Below are 27552 nucleotides of genomic sequence, written 5' to 3'. Positions count from 1 at the left end.
ATCACATCACAAATTACTTTAAAACAGAAAACACAGGTAAAGAAACATTGCAGCAACAACTCAATTCAAAACTCAGGGTACAGGAGTAAAATCCACAGAGCTAAAACAGCATAAAACCATAATGGGAAGAGCAATCCCATGGTCCTTGGGCAAGCATGCAAGGGACCATAGGATAGCTCAGATTCCTCCCTCCAAGGCTGAAGACATCACTCCGATCTTGCCCCCCTGACCCCTCACAGCTGGCATGGTTAGAGCCATGCTGGCTGCCTCTCTGAGGTCGAAGAGGGGGTGTTCCAGTGGGTGGGGAGAGGAGGAGGCCAGAATATGATTTATCTTGAGCCTCCTCCAGCTTTCTTCCCTCCCCCCTAAAGTACCCTCACTAGATGGGCTGAAAAGCCCGTCTAATGAAAACAGCAAAGATCAGAGGACTGGGACACAAAGATTGCCTCCGCTGTTCCTCCTACCTTGCTAGCTTCAGCCCAGCAGAGCATAGGAATCTCAGCAGCCTCCAAGTTTGGGGGCTTCCAAGCAGTGAAGGTGCAGTCCATAGGATCACACCCTAAAAGGCTTGGGAAAATAAAGCAGTATTTACCTGGTGCCAGATGGGCCTTACAAGAGATGGCATTCTACAACTGAGGGGCCAGTTCTGAAAAGGCCCTTGCCCTTCTCTTGTACCCCCCTGGCATGCCTCATTACTCATTCCTCAGCTGTTGATGGGGAACTTCCAGGCTCCTGTTCTCCTTTTTATGGTTCTTTATCTTTAACATTGACTTGGACTCGCCTTCCCTTCAAATACAAGGCACCTTCAGATGGATGCCTGCCTTCTGACAGATCTTCAAATAGAGGATTGTCCTCTATAAAGTAGGACACCCAGCTGCTCTAGTTCAGGGGCACCTAGGGTAGGGCCTCAGATGATGATCTCAGGGTTTGGTTGGGTGTATGTGAGAATACCTTTTAAATTAATATGTCCACTACAGAAATCAAATTTCTCTGTGCTTTGGGTGGACGTATCAGTGTGTGCATGGTCTTTGGGGTAATGCCCCTGAATAAATGTGTATGGTACCCTAACAAACAAAGCATTGCCAATATATGCAAAACATAAAATATCTTTCTGGCTTTGCTTTCTTCTAAACTAGTAGTATTAGTGGCATTAAAATAGATGCTAGTTTCAGATCCTAGAAGTTGGGACACATAAGGCTTAAAATGGTTCTTGCTTCAGATAGGGTTGTATATACAAATGCAAAACAAACAAACAAAAACCCTTATTTTGGCCAGAATGTTCATTCACATGCAGAAGGTCTGATCTTCTGTATGAACAATGATCAGACATTCACAGATATAATTTGTGAGGGGTTCAAAGGTTTTTTTCCCACACAAAAGCAATTTAAGCTTTTGTGTGAAAAGGCTCCCAGTGTGTTCCTTTGAACCAGGTGAATTTTGAGGGCTTCAAATGCTGGCTCCTCCCAGTTTATCTTTTGGTTCCTCTGCAATTCAGTTCAGCACGGCCCTGTAGGGTTTATTTTTAGTCCTTAAGGAAGGTCTTACTGTATCACAAGAAATGTCAGTGACTTGATTCATGGCTGCTGCACTTAAACACCTCTCTCAATAAATACCTAGAGCTTTCTGACATAGAATGCCCACTTACACATTGCCGGGGGGGGGGGGGGAATGCAACACCAAAAAGAGGACAAAAGAAGACACAGATTTCCATAAAATTTACATATGTTAATTTACACATATAGATGCAAATTTAGAAATAATTACTACAATGTAAATAAAAATTCAATACATCTCACAATTGTAGGGGAGACTGTGACCAGGTGACCTGTGTGCTTGCTGTCCAGGGGCTAACTGTTGATAGGCAACTTTAAGTCCCCTGTGCCATCTTTCTGTGGTTCTTTAGCTTTCAATCAGACTTGGACTGGACAGGCCATCAAGCAGAGGAGGATGCCTTCAAATGGAGGATGTCTCAGAGAGCCCTTCAAATAGAGGACAGTCCTCTGTAAAAAAAAAAAAAAAGGACATATGGCCACCCTATTCTGACAATTGGTCTCAGGAGCTCTTTGCTCTCAATCACAAGCTCCAAATGGAATTTCTCTCCAGGTTTGGGAGAATATATATATATATATATATATATATTTTTTAAAAACGTATTTGCAACAACACAGCACTAACTGCCCAGAGAGCTTCGGCTATGGGGCGGTATAGAGATGTAAATAACAACAACAACAACCACAGCAGCAACAACAAAAACAACAAAAAAGGGGGGGATCATATAAAATGTATCAATATACAGTAATCGTTAACATTACTCTTGGTATAGGAAAAGAGGAGGAAAAAAACACCCAAAGGGGAAAAGAAGGATTAAACACTTCCATTTCAAATACATACCGTAATATAAGCAGTCCATATATCTAAACAAGCATCCACACAACTTTGGTGGTTATAGGAGATATGCTCAAGTGGAGCAAGAGCAGTGAGATCTTCAGTCCATTGATTGAATAGTTTTAGATCCATTCGGGGAAGGGGTGGTGGAAATAGGGATGTATGAAACGACTTACCTGTTTCGTTTCGTGACATCCGCGGTGGGGGGGAGGCGCTCCAACCCTCCCCCCGAAATCCTGGCTGGCCGGCTCCGCTCCGTGATGATTCCGTGAAGCCGCCGGCTGGGGCCACCTGCAGTGACATCCAGCCGCTGCTGGGCTGCGCAGGGACTCAAATGGCGGCCGCCATAGCTGCTGCCATTTGTGTCCCTTTTTTTCACCGTGATAGGCTACGTAAATATTTATGTAGCCTATCACAGCGGAAAAAAGGGAACGCAAATGGTGGTGGCTACGGCGGCTGCCATTTGCATTCCCTTTTTTTCCTGTGATAGGCTATGTAAGTATTTACGTAGCCTATCACATGAAATGACATGGAGTGAATGGTGGCCGCAGATGCGGCCGCCATTCGCAAAGCAGCGCGAACGGCACCAGGTAGGTGCTCCGTTTCACGCGCCTTTTGCGGGGTGGTGGGGCGGGAGGGCTTCGTTCTGCCACAGATTTCGGGAGGCCGAATGCACTGGCATTCGGCCTCACTGAGATCCATGGCAGAATTCTCCGCCATCCCTAGGTGGAAATCCTGATGTATTTGTGTCAGAGTCTGATCCTTCTTCAGATGCTGCGTCTGCAGATTTACCACAATGGTAGCCTGTTACTATAAAAGACTGTATTTCTACAATGTACAAGCTAAAGCTGGGGAAGCCTCCTGAGACTGATTATATCTAGGGATGTCAGAGATTTCCGCCACGGATCTCGGTGAGGCCAAATGCAGTGCATTTGGCCCCCCGAAATCCGTGGCGGAACGAAGCCCCCCCCCAACCCACGGAAGGCGCACGAAACGGAGCACTTACCTGCGGCCGCCATTCGCTTTTTCATCACAGTTGTGATAGGCTACGTAAATATTTACGTAGCCTATCACGGCAAGCCCCCCCCAAACCAGCGTACTCAAATACGGCGGCTGCCATTTGCGTTCCCTATTTTTCTCCGTTTTAGCCTACATAAATATTTATGTAGGCTATTACGGTGAAAAAAAGGGGAATGCAAATAGCGTAGTGGGCGCCATTTGCGTTCCTTTCCCCCCCGCCATTTTAGCCTACGTAAATATTTACGTAAGCTATTACAGCGGGGGGGAAAAGGAACACAAATAGCGCCCACTACGCTATTTGCGTTCCCCTTTTTTTCGCCGTAATAGCCTACGTAAATATTTATGTAGACTAAAACGGTGAAAAATAGGGAATGCAAATGGCGGCCGCCATAGCCGCCGCCATTTGCGTACGCTGGGTTTTTTTTTTTGGCTTGCCGTGATAGGCTACGTAAATACTTACGTAGCCTATCACGGCAGCTTCGCTGGATGCAAATGGCGGCCTCTATGGTGGCCGCCATTTGCGTCCGCAGCATCCCGTCCGCGGCCCAGCAAGGATTACGGGGATAGGGACGGAGCGCCTCCCCCCCACTGCAAATCCAAGCTGCGAAAAGGTAGGTGACTTTCGTACATCCCTAATTACATCCCTGCTGAGCTTATTAAATTAAATCAGTATTGGTGGTCATCATTATTATAGGGATGTCAGAGAATTCCACCATAGATCTCGGTGAGGCCGAATGCCAGTGCATTTGGCCCCCCGAACTCCGTGGAGGAACGGCCTGCCACCCCCCGCCCCCCCACGGATCCCCCCTGGGACGAGACTTACCTGGGGCGGATGTTCCGGGCAGCAGCGGCGGCGGTGGCGGCTGGTCTTCTGACCGGCTGCCACCGCCACCATTTGCAGTCTCGTCTTGTAAAAAAAACAAAAAACAAAAAACGACGTGATAGGCTACGTAAAGATTTACGTAGCCTATCATAGCTGGGTAAAAAAACAAACAAACAAACCGCGTACGCAAATGGCGGTGGCTACGGCCGCCGCCATTAGTGTTCCTTATTTTTGGCCGTCTTAGTCTACATAAATATTTACGTAGACTATGAGGGCGAAAATAAAGGGGAATGCAAATAGCGTAGCGGACGCTATTTGCATCCCTTTTTGATTCGCCATTTTAGCTTACGTAAGTATTTACATAGGCTAAACTGGTGAGTCAAAAAGGGATGCAAATAGCGCCCGCTACGCTATTTGCATTCCCCTTTATTTTCGCCGTCATAGTCTACGTAAATATTTACGTAGACTAAGACGGCCAAAATTAAGGAACGCAAATGGCGGCGGCCGTAGCTGCCACCATTTGCGTACGCGTTGTTCTTTTTTTGTTTACCCAGAGCCCTCCGCGGCCGGAAATCCAGCTGCGGATGGCTCTGGCCTGGGCCTGGCCAGCTGCTCCGCGGAGCTGCCATGGAGCACAGCTGGCCGTGGAGGATTCTGGGGGGGAGGAATGGATCACCTCCCCCCCCATCGAGGATTCCGGGGGGAGGGACGGAACGCCTCCCCCCCATCAACATAATCTGCAGAAAGGTAAGTGACTTTCGTACTTTAGCTGCCCTTTTTACTAGGGCTGTGCACCGCCTTGTTACAAAGCCCGAATAATGAGGTGAAGTGGGCTGTTTTGGAGCAAGAGCCTCATGATACAAGGCAGTTCAGAGCAGTACTGAGGCACCCTGGGGCGAAGTGCCCCCCGCCCACAAATGCCTCAGCAGTCCAGACAGGCTGTCTCCAAAATGTATCAACTCCTCAACGCTCACATGGAGGGGCATGAGAAGGAGAAGGAGGAGGAAGAGGAGGGAGGGGGAAGGCAGCGGGAGGCAGGAAGATGAGCGCAGGAAGAGAAGGGCGTGTGCTTTGGTGAATAGAAACCCTCAGCCAGAACTGACGCTAGCAGTCTCCAATCAGAGGGAGCGGTGGAGGAAGGGGGTATATATACTTCAGCAAAAGGCTGTGTTTGGTCATTGTGCTAGCTGTGTCTTTGGGAGAGAGGCCTGGTGTAGGTAGCTGATGGTTTGTGCGTATTTGTGCACGTGCACGTGCACGTGCATTCCTAGGAGTTGTTCCTTGAATTTCTTCAATTTTGATTGCCATTAGGCTTTCCTCAGAATTTAAATTAAAAGGAAACAGCTTGGTTGTACTGGAAGCGTTCCCTTCCCTCACTCCTTGATCATCCATCCCCATTGGGACGGTGTCTTTTGCAGCACCTCGTCCAGCTGCTTTCTCCTATATCTTTGTACTTCCAACTCATTTGTTATTTGTGTTTGATTAGATTCATCACTCCTTTCCATATTTTTTCAAACTAACATAGCTTTACGTAGCCTATCACGTCTGACTTTAAAAAACAAACAAACGTGCGTACACAAATGGCGGCGGCTACGGCCGCCGCCATTTGCGTTCCTTATTTTTGGCCGTCTTAGTCTACGTAAATATTTACGTAGACTAAGACGGTGAAAATAAGGGGGAACACAAATAGCGTCCGCTACGCTATTTGCGTTCCCCTTATTTTCGCCGTCTTAGTCTACGTAAATATTTACATAGACTAAGATGGCCCAAAATAAGGAACGCAAATGGCAGCGGCCGTAGCCGCCGCCATTTGTGTAGGCACGTTTGTTTGTTTTTTAAAGTCAGACGTGATAGGCTATGTAAAGATTTACGTAGCCTATCACAGCTGACTACAGGGACGCAAACGGCGGTGGCTACGGCCGCCGCCATTTGCGTCTCTGCTAGCCAGCGGCCGGATGTCCGGCTGCTGGTGGAGCCAGCCGGCGGCTCCGCGGAATCCCCGTGGAGCGGAGCAGGCTGGCGAGGATTCCGGGGGGAGGGGACGGAGCGCCTCCCCCCCCTGCGGAACCCAGCGGAGCCAGGTAAGGCCAATTCCGTACATCCCTAATTTTTAAAAACAAACATTGACTTCTGGGCATGTGTGTCCCCCCCCCCCCCCGCTTTAAGTCATATTCAAGCATTTAGTTTTTTCTTTCTTTCTAAATTCTTAAAGAAAGGCATATTATAGCAGCCTATGTGTGTAGTGTTTGTCATCCCTCCCCCCCCCCATGCTGAAGTGAACCGTCTGTGTCTTCTCTGTGCTGATCCTCCCAAAACAGAAATTAAAGGGTTGTTTTTTAAAAAAAATGATGGTTTGAATTGGCTATTACCTAATCGCCTGCACTATCGCCCTGTATTTCTTGAAGTTATCCTGACTTCTATAAAGAACATGAAATATAAAACATAAATTAAAGACACCTGTCATTTGATTAGGTAGTTCTGCTTTTCTTTAGCTCTTGTGTGCCTGTGTCCATGTGTGTGCCTGCTAGGTTGTAGTTCCACCAACACTATATGTCCAAATTTCAAGGCAGTGTGGAAAAAGCACGAGACACATAGTATTTATATTAATGACCTCCTTATTCCAATAACAGTCCATTGTATGGCAAAGCAATTCAGCACAATATGAGGCATCTTCAGGGTGTTGGCAGGGGCAGAGTGGGGGAGAAGTTACAGCTCTTTGCTTTGGGAGTTTTGCTGGAAAAAATCAGATTTCACCTGCGCCTTGTACACAAGCCAGTGGGCCAAAGTGCCTGGAATTTGGGATGGGACCAGGTGTCATGCATGTCCGTGAAAACAGGGAGAGGTTACAGCTCTTTGCTTTCTGAGTTTCTTTGGAAAACCTCCGATTTCACCAGTGCCTTGCACAAAAGCCAGTGGGCCAAAGTGCCTGAACTCTGGTGGGTGCAATGCCCTCGCTGGGTGCTGGGAGGGGCCCAGGTTTCACACATATCAGTGGAAACAGGGAGAAGTTACAGCTCTTGGCTTTGGGAGTTTTCCTGGAAAAACTCAAATTTCACCAGCGCCTAGCACACAGGCCCGTGGGCAAAACTGCCTGGGCTTTGGAGGGTGCAATGTGCTGGAGGGGGACTGGGAGAAGCCAAGGTTTCACACACATGTGTGGAATCAGGGAGAAGTTTCAGCTGTTTGCTTGGATTGTTTCTTTGGAAAACCTCAGATTTTAACTCTGCCTAGCACAAAACCCACTGGGCCAAAGTGTCTGAAATTTTGCATGTGGCCTCCTCTCCAGGGGGGGTGGAGAGGTCCCCAATTTTCATGCCTGTATCCTAAAAACTGAAAAAAGTTATGGCCTTTTATGTTTTCCCATGCAAGTAAATGGGAAAATGCCAAAACCGCGCAATCCGGATATCCAGACCTCGCTTCAGATGTGGATCTGTGTCAGATCGGAGGGGGTCCAAATCAGTCCAAGGCGGATCAGGGTCACTTTGGATGTTCTGAAGCAGCATCCGAAGCAGATCGGGGGGTCCGTGCACAGCCCTACTTTTTACCATAAGAAACAGCTCAAGGTATGATTCCCTTTAGCTGAAACAGAGCAATTGTAGTACCAATCTTTTTAAATAGTCCAGTTAATGACCCGCAAAATTACAGACCTATTAGTTGTTGAAGCTATATGCCAGATATTTAAGTAGCAGATTGAACTCCTCCTTAGAGTCCAAAAGTGTACTTATTGATTCTCAAATGGCATTTAGAGATAAATGTTCAACTTCGGACCACTCTTTGGTGCTTTCCCATTTGCTTGAAAAATATACAGGGACTTTGAAGCTGAAATTTTATTCAGCCTTTATGGATATGGAGGTTGTGTTTGATTGGATTCCTAGGGCTGAGCTGTGGCAGACATTGGATAACATTCTGGTCGAGAAAAGGCTGTTCTGTCTTATTCAGAATAATAACTTAATCTGTATTAAAAAGCCTTCTCCACTTTAAGGGTGCAATCCTATGCATGTTTTGACAGAAAAAAGTCCTGCAACTCCCAGCATTCTCCAGCCATCCATGCTGGCTGGGTGATGCTGGGAGCCATAGGACTTTTTTTTTTTGGACTAAACATGCATAGGATTGCACCCTAAATTGATTTTTAAATGATTTAGAAAATGCCTGAAATGCTTCTGATGAGCATTGGCCAAAACATAGGATGAGGGAAAATTTAGTTTACTCTGTGCTGATGATGCAGTGATTCTTTCTTGCTCTAGCCCTGGGCACTTGTTGATTAAGTTTTCTACTGATTGTAAGAGTAACGGCTTAGAGATTAATTATGTAAAATCAAAGATTTTAGAATTTGATAAATTTATTCAGCGTAGATGACTTTTGGATGCTCAAGTTATGGAGCACATTAGAAGTTTCCAATACCTGGAAGTTTTGTTCCACCATCCCATCTTATTGTCCGCATAGATATCCTTTGCTTTTCAGAAAGCCCAAGTCAGTCAGACTGCATCGGTAGGTTTTTTCTACACAAAAGGGGGTCAGTGCAGCATTTGATGTTTTTAATGCTAAGATATCCTCTCAGCTTCTTTATGGAGTTGCTGGTTGGAGTAAAGGAATGTCTTCAGGTTTGAATGGTGTTCAAATTAGATTTTTACCAGCTCTTCTGCACATCCTTAGGTATGGTCCTAATAAGCTACATTAAGGGCACAATTCTATGCATGTTTAGACAGAAAAAAGTCCTACAAGCATGGCTGGCTGGGGCATGCTCGGAGTTACAGGACTTTTTTCTGTCTAAACATGCATAGGATTGCACCCTAATGGAAACAGGACAGTATCCTGTAGAAGTGAGAGCTTGGCTGGCAACCTTAAAGCTGGGGCTCAAGATTTATATCTTTAAGCAGGCTGTGGACTGCCCTCTCTTCTCCCCGATGATCGTTATAACAGTACCTGGATAAAGTGTGTTACTCAAGAGCTTGTCACCCTCTTTTCTTTTCCAAATGGGATTTGATTCTGCGATAGCTTTAATAAAACAAACACTCTGCTATATCTCTTTTCAAGATCTTCCTGCCCACTTATGTGGAACTTTCTCACCTTCTCTAGGCATTCCTTGTGAAAATCCTTTTCGGCCAGATACCTAGTTGAGCAATTTGTAAATCGCTAAATAATCTAAAGGTTTTTAGTAGGGATGGAAGAACCAGGGATGTTCAACCTCGCCAAAATTCTCCAAATTTCACTTCAAAGCCTTGGTTCAGCTCACTCTCATTTTTGTTTGCGATATGTTTTGTGGTTCGTTTGAATGGGGAAAGTGAGCACGTTGTACAGGAAAAGTGTGCATTTCTGTGCACATTTTTCAAAAGTGTGCACTTTCCCCACATTGACTTTACCACGAAAATACGTGTTCTTTTAAATGTGCATTTCAAAATGCGCATTTTCCAGAAAATGTGCATCTTCTGAACGCAATCACAAGTTCAAAGATGAACTTTTTTAAAAAATAAATGCACTCCCATTCATTTTTTACATTTGGGGTTGCAAACAGTGCAAGTTTTGATGATTTGCAAACCGAATCAAAATTTCCTAGCTTTTGCTTTGCCTCAGTTTAATGTGTTGCCTTCTCAAATGCTTTGGAGAAGATATACTGGAGACCTTCCTCCCCAGAGGTACAAATGGATGAATCTGTCAATTTCAGTTTCTGTGAGTTTCTCATTTTTCCCCATTTCAAGTTTGGTTTGTCTTGAAGTTTGAGAATTTCTCCATTCATCAATTTGGTTCATTTTGAATGTTGACAGTATTTTTTTAAAAAGATCTGCATGAAAATGCATAAGCTTTTTTGTGTACATTTCTCCTCATACATGCATTTTGTATGGATTTTGCCTAATATGCACATTTTGAATACATTTTTGATTGGAGAACTCCACTGAAAAATTCAGAGAAGTGCAAATTTTGAAGGGTAAACTGGATTTCAGACTACATAGTGATTCGAAATGTCAATTTTGTTTGGTTCACATTAAAGCGCAAACTGTATGAGTTTCTTGCCCAGCCCTGCCCAGACAGCATGTCTATGTAGCCATCAGGAGATGTCTGTTACATGTCTATTTATTTTGTGACTTTTATGATGGAGCTCAGCAGCAAATGATTGCCCCTCTAGCCACATTACCAGGCAGGCCACCTGATTTTACCTGTTGATGGCAATGTGAACAAGAAAACAATTAGTTATTTTATTGTGGATGGCTGTTTTGCGGAATGCCCCGGGTCATTTATTTAGTATAGCTGTATTTATTTTTCCAACATTTATGTACCGTTCCACATCTATACAAATTCTGGTGAATAATAAAAAATACAAGATAAGATAAAAGAATAAAACATGTTAAAAGTTGTTGTTGTTATTTTAGAAGAAACAGAATTCCGATAAAACTGTGGGTGGTCAGTCAAGGAAGGCTCCCTGAAATAAACATGTTTTCAGGAGGAGGTGGAAACAGCACAGCGTTAGTGCCTGCCTGACGTCCAGAGGTAGGGAGTTCCATATAAAGGGGGCCTCCACACTGAAGGCTCTTCTCCAGGTGGACTCCAATTGAGCCATAGGTCTGTGCGGAAGCGGAACCACCAGGAGCATGCCCCCTGATGACCCTAGTGAGGTTGCTAAGGGAAAAGGCAGTCTGTCAGGTATCAGCTGTATGTTTGGGCTGATGATATACATGTATTTATGTATTTATTTTTTATTTTGTAATTAAGTTTACTGTTTTTGTATGTTTTGTCCTGGTCTGTTGACCAGCAAATAGTTATACCAGAAAGCTACTTTTTCAAGGGTGTGCAGACCAAGAAGAGGGAGTAGGCAAAAAGCCTTAGGCTGCTCCACCTGCCCCCACTTCTCATAGCTTGCTATCATGTCTTGTTGTCTAAGACGCCATAGAGCAGAACTACATGTTACATGCAGTTCTATGGTCCTCCCACTCTCCACTCACCAAGGGTTTTTTTTTTTTTAAAGAGCAAAGCAGATGCAGATGTCATCGAACTGTCCAGCAGGAAGGGGAAGGGGCTGTTTGACATGTTCTGCATGGCCATTTGTCCTTCCAACCCCCCCCCCCCCGCTGCTTTTCTCCCAGTAAGTGGCTCTTATGTCTGGGAACTGGATGTACAGCCTGTTTTATATGGAGATGCGCGCGCGCACGCGTGCACACACACACACACACACCACCAATTGCAGGTACATAGCTTTGGGGAACATCTCATCTCATCCCTTTTGTCCAGCCATCTCATATCCTCATCTCATGGTAAGAATACCATCACCACCAGAAGGGAATTGTCATGTGAACCCTATTGATCACAATTTTAATTTGATTTAGGGGGATATTGACATGAATGATTGAACTGAATGGAGGTAATTTATTGAACGGAAATTGATTTTGAAGTGGGATTTGGATAATCTGGGGGTAAATTAATTAAATAAGAAAGGATTTGGGTAACCTGCAGTGGGGTGCAAATTTTTTTTATGAAGTGTGTGTGTGTGTGGTAATTTGGATAGGATATCAATTGGTTTGTCTTCTGTGAAATTTAGATACGAATAATTATTTCCAAATTTGCATATATACATATAAATTAGCACAAATTTTATGTAGATTTGTGCCCATTTTTGTCCTCTTTTTCAGTGAAGCCTGCCAAATTGTTGGTAATGTATAACTGGCCACCTCAGCTATGACTATTCTTGGACAGAGATAGACTGGCCACAGTAGTCCATGCTCTGGTAACCTCCCAATTGGTTGACTCTAATGCATTCTGTGTGGGGTTGCCTTTGAAGACTGCTCAGAAGCTCCAGCTAGTACAGAATGCAGCTACAAGAATATTAACTGGTGCAGTCAGATGGAATCCCGTCACATTGATTCTGAAGGAGCTGCATTGGCTGCCTATTTGCTTCTGGGCTCAATTTAAGATGCTGGTACTTCCCTTTAAAGCCCTAAATGGCTGGGGACCCACATATCTAAAGGAGTGCCTCTCCCTGTTCCAGCCTCCTCATGTCTTAAGATCTTCAGGGAAGGCTCTCTTCAAGGAAGTTCAATGCATTATGTGTCAGCAATGGAGAGAGATTTCTCTGTTATGACTAGGGATGGTGAGAATTTCATTTCAGTTTGGTTTTGATAAGAATTTACCAAAACTTGCAAAGTTCTCCAGGTCAAAAAGAACGTGGGATTTTTTAAAAAGCAAATATAGGAGAAACTGAAACTGATAGATTTTTTCATCCAGCTCCAGGGCTTTGAGTACTTCACCTTGTGTATTCAACCATGTCAGTGTTTAATTAGAGTTCTCTCCATGCTGGGAATAGCTGCACACATTGGATTTGATTGGTGTAGATGGGTGAGAATTTTGTTCCAGTTCATTTTGATATGAATGTACCAAAATTCATGAAGTTCTTTATATCTGGGAGAAAAAGAACCTGAGATTTAAAATTTTTGAATGCAGGACAACTGACAGATTTGCTCATCCCTAGTTATGACACCCATGATTGTGGAACATCCTAGTTATGGAACATCCTAGTTCATGAAAACCATGATTGTGGAACACCCATGATTGTGGAACATCCTAGTTCATGAAAACCATGATTGTGGAACACCCATGATTGTGGAACATCCTAGTTCATGGAAACCCATGATTGTGGAACACCCATGATTGTGGAACATCTCTAGTTACAACACCCATGATTGTAGAGCATCCTAGTTATGATTGTGGAACATCCTCCCCATAGAGGTGCTACTGGAACCAAACTTGTAATCCTTCTGGAGCCAGGTTAAAGCTCTTTCATTTGCCTGGGCATTTTAAGAGAGCCAGTGTAGTGTAGTGGTGAGAGTGACGGACTGGGAGCGGGGAGATCCGGGTTCTAGTCCCCACTTGGCCATGGAAGCTCACTGGGTGACTTTGGGCCAGTCACAGACTCTCAGCCCAACCTACCTCACAGGGTTGTTGTTGTGAGGATACAACGGTGAGGAGGAGGATAATGTAAGCCGCCTTGAGTTCCTTGCGAGAGGGAGAAAGGCGGGGTATAAATGCAATAAATAAATAAATAAGTTGGGTTAGTCTGTCTTGCTATATTTGCTGCCATTTTTTTAAAAGATGATTATATTTTATTGTTTTTTATTTTGTAACTATATGACCACTTATGGTCATACTCATTGTACACCACCCTGATATCAGTAAGGACGAGCAGTTTAGAAATACTGTTAATAAATAAATAAATAAGCACCCATTCATAATTATGGACACCTCGATTTTGGGAGCTCTTTCTCCAGAAAACATATTATCGAAGGAATGTGCCCAGTTTTTTCTTCTTTTTTGTGCAGATGCAGAATTTTGTGTCTGTATGTCATTGGCAGAGTTTGTCTATCTTAATTTTTATATTATGCTATGTTACGTTTTTATGTTATTTTTATGACTTTATTTTTGTGTTTTTGGAAAGGCAGTATTGTGCGTCTGAGCAAATGTCAATCAATCACACCTTCAAAAGTTTCAAAAAAATGTATCTGCGGCAGAAATAATCCTGTAGGGAGGAAAAAGTCCCTTGATGTCCCACTCATTTTGCTCTGTTGCTGGGGTGGGTGGCTGGGCCATCCATAATTTGCCAAATTAAAAGGCAGCAACTGCAGGATGATGCTCTAAAGCTAAAAAAATAGAAAATAATTTCTCCCTCTGTCCCCACATCACAATCCAACAAGTGTACAGACTGCAGGCTTAACTTGGTTCATTGTAGCTCTGTCATCCCTGCACATCCAAACGACTTTGGTACCCTTTTTCTCCCTTCCTGGGGACTCCATCAAGAGTCTAATTCTTGTTGTCTAGCATTTCCGTCTAGTGTACACATTGGTTAACTCAAGCAGGGGACTGTTTTGTTCGAGCAAATGCTTCAGCATAAAGACGAGTGAATTCCACTAGGTGCTGACATTCCAGATCAGTCCTTGGTGGTCTGGCTGACACCAGGTTATACTTATCAAAGTTGGTTGGTAGTAGAGCTGCTTGAATTATTCATCACAGCCAAGTGGCTCTTCTCTCTGAGAACTCAAGACTCAGAGTTTGCATACGCACGCGCACACACGCACACACCCCAGCTATTGTTTTTGAAACAGCTCCATGAAAAACTTTCAGCACCAAAGTGGTCGCAAGCCATTTATTTATTCTATTTCTTTATTAGATTTATTAGCTGCCCATTTATTTTTCAGACCATGTGAAACCCTGAGCTCATCTTCACTATATATGTACATTGGTTTTATACTGAGTTAACTATCATGGTCCACCCCAACCCCCTGCCTGCCACACTAACAAAATCCTGAGCACTGTAGTTTTGTGAGGCTGCTAAGAACCTGGGTTGCTATCAGTTCATTTCTGGCACGGCTCCTGTGCCTTTCAAGGCTGAATCACTCAATAGCCTCATTTTATTTGACAGGGGCACCTGGAGGTGGACCTCCGAAGATGACCTTAGGATCCAGGCAGGTATATAAGGGAGGGGATAGTTGTAGTCCAGCAGGACTGGCCTTTCATTACACAAAGTGAGGCACCCACATCAGGTGGAGCGCTTCCAGGAGCAGCAGATTGGGCCCTCCCGTCCTGACTGCCACTTTCCCATTTGTGCTTGTGGCTGTTCTTGCAGCTGTGGTGCTGCTAACTGCTCTTACACTCCATTCTAGCCCTCATTTCTGCTGCGCTGCAGCTTCTTTTTACACCTGCCGCCGCCACCCCTCACTGTGTGCATCACCCACTGCCCCCACCAGCCGCCACTGAGGTGCCACATCTGCTGCCACTGCCGGACATGTGTGGGGGGGGGAGGGGAGGAGTGTCTCATCACCCAGAAGAAGCCGCTGCAGTGCTAAATTGCCACTGTTTTTCCCCATCCAGACACCAACCTGCTGAAGGAAAGGAGAGGTTGGAGTGAATTTCAGTCCCTTCTCTTCCACCGTGTGCCACCTGTGCCTGGACACAGAAGCGGGAGAAATAATACAAACAGCATGCGTAGGATTGCTCCTTAAACTATATACAAATAGCACCCTCAATACAGTATCTGCTTCATCTCTTTCTGTTCCTGTTTTCTTTTTTCACCCTTCTTGTTCTCTCTCCCCACCCCCAACCCCCTTTTTATGTGCGTGTTTCGTCCATTTGAAAGAGAAATGTTACTGTAAACAGGACAGGATGCATACACATTTAAAGAGCAAAAGAGTGTCCTTGGGCCAATCTACATTTTGATCGCTAGCACAAAGAAATCAGTAGACATTCAATCGCATTAAAATGTGATTATTCGCACTCACTCTGTTTCCCCATTTCAGTACTTCCTTGAAACCATAACCTTGATTCATACTGTTCAATCGGAGCGTCTGTCTTCAATGCGGTAGAAGTGGGCGGATTATGGAAGGGGAGCAGTCTCTTTTTACTGGTTCTCCCAGTCCCCAGCCCTCTCCCCCTCCTTCCTTGTTCTACGGACCTCAGCATTAACTGTTTCAGCATCTGGTCCCGTTAATTTTTTTCCCCTGCCAGCTTAACTCTCCGAAACTTCAATCCTTCGGACAGACTGCCCCTTCTGTGTGCCATTTTTTTTTTTCATGATATGAAGATCAGACTCTGTATATGGCTGGCTGTATTTTTAGCTGTCAGTCTTCCCTATTTTCTGTGTGTGTGTGTGTGTATGTGTGCATGCGTGCGCATCTGCTTGTATATGCGGAACCCAGTGAAGCCTAGTCTGGAATGAAACCGGACAATATTGCTTCTGCTCTGGGTTACCCTGGCAGAGGTGGCCGAGAAGGTGCAGTTCCTCAAATTCCATATCCTTTCATGGGCATTCCGGAAAGGTTGTTTGCTGGGAGGTTGCCTGCAGAGAGGAAAAACACTCATTGACAGCATTCTTGCCTTCAATCTAATACACACTTACCCTAGAGTAACTCTCACTGAAGTCAATAGGACTTACTTTTGAGTAATGCATAGGCTTAAGCTGTAAATTCCACAAGATTTCTCCAAGATCCCACTGAACACAGCAATGCTTAGTTCTGAGTAAACACATTGGCTGCAAGCACATTGAGTAAACACGTTGGGAAGAAGGTAAAACAAGGATCCATGCAATCAAAAAAGGATCCTCATTATTTCATGTGATTTTTAAAGGGGAGACCCCCCAAACTACCATATGTGCAGCCACAGCCCCAAAGCAGGGATCCTCGTGATTTTAACGAGACACAGACCCCCAAACACCATCCTATCACAGAGCACACCTGCCTCCATGGGCTGAAGATGAAAAGTATGGCTCTTCCACCAGCCTAAAATCCTGCATTTAAAATGGGGTTTTCTGCTTTCGTTTTAAATGCAGGATCACAACTGACTCCTTTTACACATGCTCCCTTTCCCGCAGTAGCTTAACTTCTGCTGTACTGTTTTCTTGTGGCCCCAATCCTGGGCACTTACGCCACATGGAACTCAATGGGACTTACTTCTGAGTAGACATAAGATCACCCTGTAGCTCTGCATCCCTCCAGTAAGCCCCATTGAACCTAACAGGGTACTCTGAAACAACAGAGGACGTTGCTTCTGTGCTTGGTGGGGTGGGGGATCAGATGTGTCTCCCTTCATTGCAGGGAGGCATTTTACCCTCTTCTCCCTCCAATTGAGAAATGCAGAGGCAGGAGATGCTCGAGTTGGGGGGGGGGTGTCTTTGAAGCTTCAAAGAATGCAGTTTCTGTAGATGACGCTGAAATTGTCCACGGACATTTTTATTGATTTTAGTCCATGAATAGTGATGACTGTCTGCCTGGATGTGTGAATGTGTCTGTCCTGCTACGAGCAGGGGGAGGGGGGCTGCTAGTGTGCAGAGAAATCGGGCTGGAAAAGCTACGCTTCTTCAAAGATTCGAAGGTAACCCCTTAATTAAAAAAAATAAAATAAGCCAAAGCAGGGATAGAGGGACATAAAAGTTAGTGACATTTGAAGAGAGAGAACAACCCTCTGCTCAATGCAGGAAGCCTGATTCCCAGGCGGCCTCCCATCCAAGTTCTGACCACGGCTGACCTTCCCAGATCAGACAAAAGCAGGCACCTCCAGCCCTTTGCTTGTTACTGAGAAAACGTCCAGTGCTGAGGAAGCTATGCCATCAGTAGCCGTAAGATCAGATGGGGGCATCGAGAGCTGTGATTGGACAGGAGGGAAATACAAACACCGCCGTATATGGACAGGCGTGGGAGGGCCCTACAACCTTATAAGGTAACAAACACGGAAGAGCAGAGCACATGAATGGGAAATACCGGACTATCAGGGAGCGGGGAGGCCGGAAATTGCTGCTCCAATATGAAGTGGGTACGGTGTAATGTGAAACATGGGGAATGAAACCTGATTGCAAGCGTAAAAAACCGTAAGTGTAGATCTGCCCCTTATCAATTCAATGCCATGCCTGTTAAAAAAGTTACACAGCTGTTTGAAAACTTAATTTTTAATTATATAAATTTCTGCCTCTGCAGTCTCTCTCCATTTCTGCTGGGTTTTCCATGATTCTCTCCGTGCCACCGCCGCTTTTTCCCCTGAATGTGTGTTTAATCCAACAAGGGCTACTTTGTACAGGATTTTTTTGAAAGCCTAAGTAGTGGTGTGGAGCTAAAACGTCTATGGAGAGAGGGTAGAAAGAAAACGACAGAAGTTGACTCTAGTGTGGGTAGTGAAAAACGTGCACCATTTAGGGCTCCCATAACTGCTCCCAAACCATCTTATTTGTTGATACTACCACTACTCAGTAATTTCATAGACTAGAGATTTGTCCTTAAACAAAGCAATTCTTTCAGCTCCTAGATCAGTGGTCCCCAAATGTTTTTGATCGCACACCCCCATCAGTAAAAAAATGTTTTGAGCACGCACCCCCAATATATGTATATTTATTTATTTATAAATTTTGTGCATGTACTATTGTACTAATATATTACGTACATTATAAAACATACGCAAAATTAGAAATTAAAAAGGATGAGATAAAGATGAAATAAACAATACCTCCAGACATTTTTCTCTATCTCTCAAAATACTAGAACCTGGGGTCATCCTATGAAGCTGATTGGTGGGAGATTCAGGACAGATAAAAGGAAGGGCTTCTTCACACAGCACATAGTTAAACAATGGAATTTGCTACCACAGGATGTAGTGAGGGCCACCAGTTTGGATGGCTTTAAAAGGGCGTTAGACAAATTCCTGGAGGAGAAAGCTATCAGTGGCTACTAGTCTTGATGGCTATGTGCTACCTCCAGTACCAGAGGTAGTGAGCTGGTACACCAGTTGCTGGGGAACATGGGTGGGAGGGTGCTGTTGCTCTCATGCCCTGCTTGTGGGTTCTCGGTCAACAGCTGGTTGGCCACTGTGGGAACAGAATGCTGGACTAGATGGACCCTTGGTCTGATCTAGCCTGGCTCTTCTTATGTTCTTAATGTTTTTTTAAATGTATTTATTGTATTAACAGTACAAAACCTCTTTTTGCGCTCGCTAAAAAAATATTATTGTCCATTTTGTGAGGGTTAGTTTAGTTAATACTAGATAATATGATCCGTAAATCCACTTAACTGGGCACACGCTGTCGGGTGAGGGCGCCACTGTCAACTTGCAAGGAGGCGAAAGGCGTGCTTGGCCGAGCTCCTACCTGCGCCAGAACCAAGGGTCTGGGTTGCCAGCCACACCCTGTGCAGAATCAGACAAGTATGAGGGCCCCACTCCTTGGCCAACGGGAGGCTTGGCCTGGGCTGTTAACCCCTCCCGCTCTCCTTCGGCGGGATGGCAGCTAAGAGGACAGCATGCGCTTCCTTCTGGGCTTCATTCCGCCAAAGGAGAACGGGAAGGATTAATCTCCTTCCTGCTCTCCTTCAGTGGGATGGCAGCTGCTCTGGTGCCACAGCTGAGCAAGCAACTGTACCTTCCTCTGCTGTGCCTGGCAGAGACTGGCGCAGTTGCTCTCGGTGGCTGCAGCAGAGGCAGGCAGGATAGGACTGGAGCTGAGAGAGAAATGCCATGGAGCTTCCCTCTCGGCTCCCGTCCCACCCTGCTGCCTCCACCTCCGCCATCGTTGCACACAGTGGCAGCTCGCTGGGGCAGTGGGAGGCTGCTCAATGATCAGGCGGCTCGCGCACCCCAATGGATCGTCTTGCACATCCCCTGGGGTGTGTGCACCCCATTTTGGAAACCACTGCCCTAGACCGCTGCCTAAATATGTCCAGTGTACATTTTTCAATGCACTCCTTTTGCCCCAGCCCTTTCATATATAATGTGCCTTTAGGAAGTAAGGCCGTGGCAATGTGAATGGCCAGACCCTTGTCCTCCTCTTGAAAATATGCCCCCATCGCTTTGAACTTTTTATCTTAAAAAGACTCATAAAAGCTGATTTATATACTCTTAACTGAGGTTTGGGTGGGGGGCTCTCATCACTGCATCACCCTTAAAATGCCTGATTCTTAGACTTGTTCTCAGCAGTTCTCCAAATTACTCTCCAGAACCCGCACCCAGAGCCAGCTAGGACACCATCCCATCCCATCCCATCCCATCCCATCCCCACAAGGAAAGGAGAACAGGGCCACAGCAGCACCCCAGCTCCCCCAGTAAGTGTGTTAAGGACTGTTGCCCTTTTGTGCCTTACAGTGCAGGGGGTGGCGGGGAAATTTTATAGCAAATTTCATCTTTCATGTCTTGATGATCATGAAGAAGATGATTTGCATATGGGTGGTGCAAATGAGAAGCAAGATGATGGCTTGTTCAGCTATTTGAATTATTACTATCCTTTGTAAAAGTTGGTTTGTGCCAGTTTTTAGGATTTATCACAAATTCTATCCATGTTTACTCAGACATTAGTCCCCACTATGTTCAATTGCCGCTTGGGCTTTCGCTCAGGTAAGTGTGCCTTAGCTGCCTTCCCAGGGTCTCTGTAAATTTAATATCAAAGCCTGGTTTGTTTGTTTGTTTGTTTATTTATTAAATTTATATACTGCCTAACTGACAAATGCCCTCATGGCAGCAATGCACAGACAGTCATTTTGTATGCTAGGGTGGCTTATTTTGAATTATTTATAGAATATTGTAAGACAATCATGTTTTCCGGCTACATATATTCTTAACTTTATTTCATTACATTTATATTCCACCATTTCTCCGGGAGTGAAAGGTGGTATACATGATTCCCCCGTTTTCATCCTCACACCACTCCTGTGAGGTAGGTTAGGCTGAGAGGTTGTGATTGGGCTAAAGTAATCCCAGGAGCTTCCTGGGGAAGCTGGAATTTGAACCTGATATCTGAGTAGTGTGTGATAGTGTTTGCATTGGGCGGCGGGGTGGGGGGCATACAGAACTCGGGCAATGATGCTTGGTATTGGAACTGGAGTCTAACAAGCTTGTCCCTATCTCCATCTGTGACTGTTACAGATTATACTTTGGCAATCCTGACAAATGCAGGAGCATAACATTGCTACATTTGAAACTTGGATGGAATAAGTAGCTACAATATTAGGTTTTCTTCCATCACTTCTCTTCTTCTGGTAAAAGTTGCAGTGGGCAGTGGAGGCTGGTGGCTCCGATTCTGGTGGGGCTTTGAATCCATTTTGGGTTTCAGGCAGAACACTAACCTAGCTATCCAAAGCACTGAACCCATTTTAGGGATAGAGCTCAGCACCTTGGATAGTTCCATTAGAGTTCTGGCTGATTCTGACTGAAACCCAGAATAGATTGACAGCCCCACTGGAATTAGAGCCACCAGCCTCCACTGGCACTGGGGTGCGTGGGCGCCATTTTCTGGTTCGCCTTGGGACGCCCTGCAGTCCAGCAATAACTGGGGAGCCATTCCTTCCCCATCCCTGCTATTATGCATTTCACTGCTGCTGGGGAAAGCAGCAGCTGTTATACTGCTGTCAGTCAAGCAGCTTTTAAAGGTATAAAAGCCATGCCAGAAGCAAGAATGGAAACAAATGCTGCTAGGAGTTCTCTCCACTCCTAAACTAGAAATGATTAGAACTACTATTAAACCAGTTTATGATGTGGAAGTCCTCACTATGTTTATGCCAGTGGAAATTAAGATTTTTTTTTTAAATGATATAAATTCTAGTACAGAAATGAATTGCTGGTTGGCATTTCAGAATTTTGCCAGATTTGGGCAGATGTGTCAAGGGGATGCGGGGGTGCCCCTTTAATTAACGTGAGTTACAAAACCAAGGTTCCACTAATATAAGCCTCAAAAGTCTTATTGCTTATAAAAATAACACCTGTTGAACTTGGCATGCAGGATCTACTTGAGGAAGTCTACGAATGTGCCAAATTTCAAAGTGATCTGATAAAAATTTCAATAGGTATAGCAAGTTAAGAAGCGTGGAAGATTGACGCATTTACATTTTTTAAACTTCAATATTTAAATAAGCAAATCATATATACCTTTCACATTTCAGTGAAAACTGCTGATGTACTTTATTCAGGCTTGTCAAGGAAGGCAATCCTACACTGGTTGGGTGAAGTTCCAAGCAGCAGCACCAAAGTTAAGGGGTTTCTGCCCCATTAAAGCACTTTTCCCTACAAGGCCTTTATTGTATGCTCTTCATTCCATGATCACAGTGGTTTATGGGTTCTTTAGAGGATGTTGTGACCCTTCATTTTCACTTCTGTGTCCAACCAGCACTTTCAACAAGTTTTTTTAGAGCAGGGAAGATCTTGCGTTTTCACATTTAATTGTGAACGCGAAAGAAAGTGCGGTTTGGTCTTTGTGCTATTCCGCTATACTACAGTGCTATCTAGAGGTTATATAGAAGAAAGCAGGAAAGGAAATGCTCCTCGTGTAGAGCTCAGATTTAAATTCTGCGATGAAACCAAAAGTAGATACACCGGATCAACAGCCAGTTAACAACCTCGTGTAAAAAAGCTTAAGGACTGTGGGAGCAACTGCTGGCAAAGTTATCCAGTGTTGGCAAAGGCACTACATTAGTGGGCTTCTGTTAGCTTGACCAATCAAGCTAACCAAAGCACATTAGTCCTATAGTCTAGCCCTATTCAGGACAGATAAAAGAAAGTACACACAGCGCATAGTTAAACTATGGAATTCGCTACCACAGGGTGTAGTGATGGCTGCCAATTTGGGTGGCTTTAAAAGGAAATTAGACGAAATAGGGCGCAATCCTATGGCCGCTAGTCAGAGGCTAGAGGGCCACAGGATAGGTCGGTTCCCTGAGAACCGACCTTCACCCTCTCCCGTGCTGCCTCATAGGCAGCGCGGAACAGCCCCGTGCTCTGTGCTCAGAAGAGGAGTGTAGAGCGGCAAAAATGGGGTGTTCCTGGGGGTGTGCTGGGGTGGGGAAGTCAGAAATCCAGTACAACACATTGAACATGTCGTCTGGCCACCGCTTCCCCTGCTCCGCCTTCCTGCGGCTAGACAGCCAAAATCGGCTGTCTAGCCGCAAATGCAGGGCGGCTGAAGCATGGAGGGGATGATCCCCTCCACACTTCTCTTGTCCTGCATTGGATAGGCGGTCGCCTCCTAGTTTGGAGGTGGCCGCCTATCCCAGTAGGATTGCTCCCTTAATAGAGGATAAGGTTTCTAGTCCTGATGGCTATATGCTACCTCCAGTATCAGAGGCAGAATGCCTCTCTATACCAGTCTTCCCACAGGCAGCTAGGTGGCCATGGTGTCAACAGAATGCTGGGCTAGATCTGATCCAGCAGGGCTCTTCTTATGTTATTATGTTCTCACATGTTGTAGGGGCTTATGTTATTTCTCCATTATCACCATGCAATAATGTCCATGAATTTCCCTTGCCTCCTTACTTGGCAGCTTGCCAGCAGAGGGGGGTGAGACCCAGAATGGGATACCAGTGACTTTACTGTAGCCTCCTTGCCTGGCTAGACTTTAATTAATTGATTAATTTACATTTCTATACTGCCTGATAGCTGAAGCTCTCTGAGCGGTTCACAACAATTAAAACATCGAATACAAGATGATAAAATTCAATATAAAAAGCTAGAAGTTTAAAACTACAGCATCAAAATAAAAATAATAACCAAATAGAACCTAGCCACAGTGCAAAGGTATATGATAAATACCAGATTTAAAACAGAAACTGAAAAACTAAAGTACCTGGGAAAATAAAAAGTTGCTCACCTGGCACTGAAAAGAACACACTGTAGGCACCAGGCAAGCCTCTCTGGGATGTTCATTCCACAACCAGGTTGCCACAGCTCTTCTTAATAGCCACCAACCTCACTCCCTGGGTGGGGACTACCGGAGAGGACTGCTGAAGTTGATCTTAGGGGCCAGGCAGGTATATATGGGAGGAGACGGTCGTTTAGGTAACCTAGACCTAAACCCAGTGACTGCAGTTGGAATACTTCCCTGTCCCAAGTCAGTTCACACAGCAACATCTACCCTTTTTATGTCTTTTATTCAGCCCTGCACTACCACCTGACCATGCATGAAGACTACCCAAAAGATCCTTCTGTAGATCAGCTGACTGGGTCATGTAAAGTTTCTGTGGGTTAGCTGGCCACTTGGCTAAGTCACATGATACTCTAACCAGTTAGGTGAGCCTTCCGCAACACGGTGCCCTCCAGATGTGTTGTACTCCGTGACGAAACGCTATATTGTTTGATTGTTTTGTTGTCTATTCTAAGGTCTGTTTGCACAATTGATGTATTGTATAACATGTCGTGTCTCTTTAAGGCTTTGGCAAGTAGGGGGGAGGGGGAATTAGAATGTTCAGAATTTAAATACTGTCTCCTGATTGGCTGGAGTTTTTTTCTGTTGGAAGAAAGGGAGAATAAGAGGAGCTGGGTTAGTCTTGAGTGGTTAGTTCGGGTTTGGTGGCTTGAGGGTTAGGAAGAACACTGGGCTCTAGCTTTGGGGGTGGATAGATTATCCGGGAGGTGGAGGGAAGTTCATTTATGTATTATTTTAAAGACTATTATTAGATGGGGTAGAGTAGGCAAGGATTTAATAAAAACATGAAACAACAATTTTTACCTTATGTAACACCAACTGACTTAAAACATCTTATCCTTTGTAAATAAAGTTTCATTTTTGTTTTGTTAATACAAACCACGTCATTCTCGGTCTCATTATTAACAAGGAAAAGGTTTGATGATAATAAGGTAATAAGCCAGAGTCACAATACCTACACCCACACACACACACACACAGAAACGGAAGGCTCTCTCCTAGTGAAGAGGAGGGTGGTGGCAGCAACATTTTAAAGGCTTGTAAAAGAAAAGAGGTTTTCTCAGCGTTAGGAGAAAAACACCTCTGCAGTGGATTTTGAGGCTAGTGTGGTTATATCACGTCCACAGACACCTGCTCTCTGGTTTTCCCTAAAGGAAGAGGTTGAGGGAATATAAAGGTATCAAGATTCTAGAGTTAGAATTTGTACCAGATGCTGATGTGATAATAGGGGGGAAGGTGGAGATGCCAGAGACTCCAACTTCCATCATTCCCAGCCAGCATGGGTGTGCTGGCAGGGAACAATGGGACTTGCAGCCCAGCACACCTGGAATCCAACACCAGGGTGGGGAAGGCTGGATTATGTCTACACATGACTGCAATACAAGGAACAGCAAAGCAGAGGAAAGATAATGCCTGTATTCAGATATAAATATTTCTTGTAGTTATAATAGGACAGAAGAAGAACCAGTGTGGTGTAGTGGCTAGAGTGTTGGTCTGAGAGTCGGGAGATCCAGGTTCTAGTCTCCACTCGGCCATGGCAGCTCACTGGGTGACTTTGGGCCAGTCACAGACTCTTGGCTAGGGATGTACGAATCCTACTCACCCGTCCATTCCGGGGCATCGGCGGTGGGGGGGAGGCGCTCTGTCCCTCCCCCCAGAATCCTCCCCAGACAGGCTCCGTGGAGCCACTGGCCAGGGCCGGCCGCAGCCAGAGTTCTGGCCATGGCTAGGCTGCTGCGGCTGCAAATGGCGGCTGTCGTAGCGGCCGCCATTTGTGTGCTTGCAGTCAGCCGTGATAGGCTACATAAGTCTTTACGTAGCCTATCACGGCAAAGAGCAGGGGCGCAAATGGCGTGGCTGCAGCCATTTGCGGCCGCTGCAGCCCGGCAGTAGCCAGCCGGGAGACCAGCTGGAGCCGCCGCCGCATCCGCCGCCAGGTAAGCTCCATCCCGGGGGGATTCTGCAGGGTGGCAGGGGGGAGGCTGTTCCGCCACGGATTCTGGGGGGCTGGATCTAAAGAATCCAGCCTCACTGGAGTCCGTGGCGGAATTCTCTGACATCCCTACTCTCAGCCCAACCCACCTCACGGGGTTGTTGTTGTGAGGATAAAATGGAGGAGGGGGAGGATTACATATGCCGCCTTGGGTTCCTTAAGGAGGAAAAAAGGTGGGATATAAATATAATAAATAAACAAACAAACAAAAAATCATAGCAAGAGGTGTCTCTTTAGAAGATTTAGAAGAGGTGCCTCTGTTAGCCCAAGTCATATAAACATATTTCTGTGGTCTGCCTTTGGGGTGGGGGGTGAGGGGAAAGGCATCAGGATCACAGACTTTTTTTAAATTAATAATAATAAAAAAAGTTTTAAGATAGTATTTTACTCTTTTTATCTTTTACTAGCTGATATACCCGGCGTTGCCTGGGATGTAATTTTGTCATAGGCGCTATTTGCCACTATTTATATAGGCACATTAAGGTAGGTTTACGCTTCTCGAAAGGCCCTATGAGAAAGGTGAAAAATTGAATCCACCAGACTTGATTAAAAAAGCACAATTATAATGAGCAGATTGAATAAAAAAAACACTACTAAAAATGCAAGAGACTGAATCTGTAAGCACTACTACAATATAATCCACACCGAATCCCATAAACTATTAAAATGTTCAACAGAGGCTTCCTTGCTGGATATTGCAGTAACAGGGGAGAGAAACTAAATGCTTTCCACGGTCAGAAAAGTCATACACTCTGGCAAGTGAAAATGTGAACTAAAAGCGGCGGGAACTCTAGGGCCCAAAGGGCAGGCTCAGTGGCCCCTGCAGTGTGATTAGGCCCAGGGCAGCTCCCCCTTATGCCCTGTCTTACAGACGGCCCTGCAGCCAGCCACAAACACACAAACGCAAAAACCTTCCATTCAGCTACACGTAAAACTCCGCTATTTTGCCCTTCATTTTGCAATTGCCTTCTCAATTCCCCCCAGTTCACTCTTTTATGAATGAAGTCTCCACTTCACTGCGTCATCTCAGCCCCTCAGACAGGCAAGCACACACCGCACCACATTTCACATTAGTGTTAATCACACGCTACTAACAGATGCATCTGGCACTGAAAGGGGTAAAGATACTTAACACTAACTTGCTTGCTCGCTGGATATTGCAGGAAGAGGAGAGAGAAACTAAATGCTCTGCACAGTCAGAAAAGAAACCATGAGTAAAGGGGAGGGAACAAATGGCGGCCAGCCAATCCAAGGTGAAGGAAGTCAGAGTGAATGGGAGAGTGACCAATAGAATGAAAGATGGCCAATAGGATGACTCATAGCTGAAATCAGAAACCTGGCTTATACCATGATTGAGAGGGGGTACTTGTTAGTAAGGGGAAGTATAAACAAAGTAATGATGTAATCCAGTGACTCCTGTCATACACTCCGGCAAGTGAGAATTTGAAGGAAAAGGGGCAGCAATTGTAGAGCCCAAACAGGCTCAGTGGGCCCCTACAGTGTGATTACACCCAGGGCAGCTCCCCCTTATTCCCCGCATTACAGACCGCCCTGCAGCCAGCCACAAACACACAAACCCACACACGATTTTTGACTTTTATATATAGGGAAGATTGTTCACAGGTCCAGAATCTGTTTAGACGTGGAACAGTATATAAATCAATGTTGTAAGTAAGTAAATAAAATAATCTTCATACTTATAGAACTGGTGTCAGATTTTTCGGCCTAGTATTACTTTTGTAATCCAAAATTAGATTCCCCCCACCATCCTTCTGCTGTTATTTACAGTATTTTGGCTAAAGAAATTAATCTGGACCTCGGAGGTGGTAAATGCCTCCTTGAGGGATGGTGAGGTCCCTGCAGCTTTGAAAGAAGCTGTGGTGAGGCCCTTGTTGAAGAAACCAAATTTAGATCCAATGGTTCCAGATAATTACTGCCCTGTGTCAAATTTGCCATTCTTGGGGAAGGTGCTGGAGTGTGTGGTGGCCTCACAACTCCAAGCCGTTTTGGATGAAGCTGTTTATTTAGAGCCATTCCAATCAGGTTTCAGGCCTGGTTATGGGACGGAAACAGCCTTGGTCGCCCTGGTTGGTGACTTACGCCGGGGAATGGATGGGGGGAGTGCTACCCTGTTGGTTCTTCTGAACCTCTCAGCAGCTTTCGATACCATCGACCATGGTATCCTTCTGGATCGTT

The 27552-nt window shown here is 45.2% G+C and overlaps 1 long non-coding RNA gene across 5 annotated transcripts; it reads right to left on the bottom strand.

Annotated features, from left to right (window-relative positions):
* Positions 1-26579, bottom strand: LOC146344568 (uncharacterized). Of its 5 annotated transcripts, XR_014792256.1 has the most exons (5): positions 26496-26572; positions 23310-23945; positions 15953-16040; positions 15085-15151; positions 1-2000 (listed from the first exon to the last, which is right to left on the bottom strand). It is a non-coding gene; the product is annotated as an uncharacterized LOC146344568 (long non-coding RNA). The 5 variants fall into 5 exon arrangements; XR_014792258.1 differs by lacking the exon at positions 23310-23945 and having other exon boundaries at positions 1712-2000; XR_014792259.1 differs by lacking the exons at positions 1-2000; positions 15085-15151; positions 15953-16040 and adding exons at positions 17630-17812; positions 18755-18868 and having other exon boundaries at positions 26496-26578.
* Positions 26580-27552: the final 973 nt, after the last annotated feature.

Source organism: Heloderma suspectum, chromosome 5, assembly GCF_057233095.1.
Source record: "Heloderma suspectum isolate Gila_16-S chromosome 5, 16-S_ref, whole genome shotgun sequence".
In the NCBI taxonomy this organism is placed as follows: Eukaryota; Metazoa; Chordata; class Lepidosauria; order Squamata; family Helodermatidae; genus Heloderma; species Heloderma suspectum.
The sequence above is the reverse complement of the archived record's forward strand: the minus strand, read 5'-3'. Positions and strand labels throughout refer to the sequence as shown.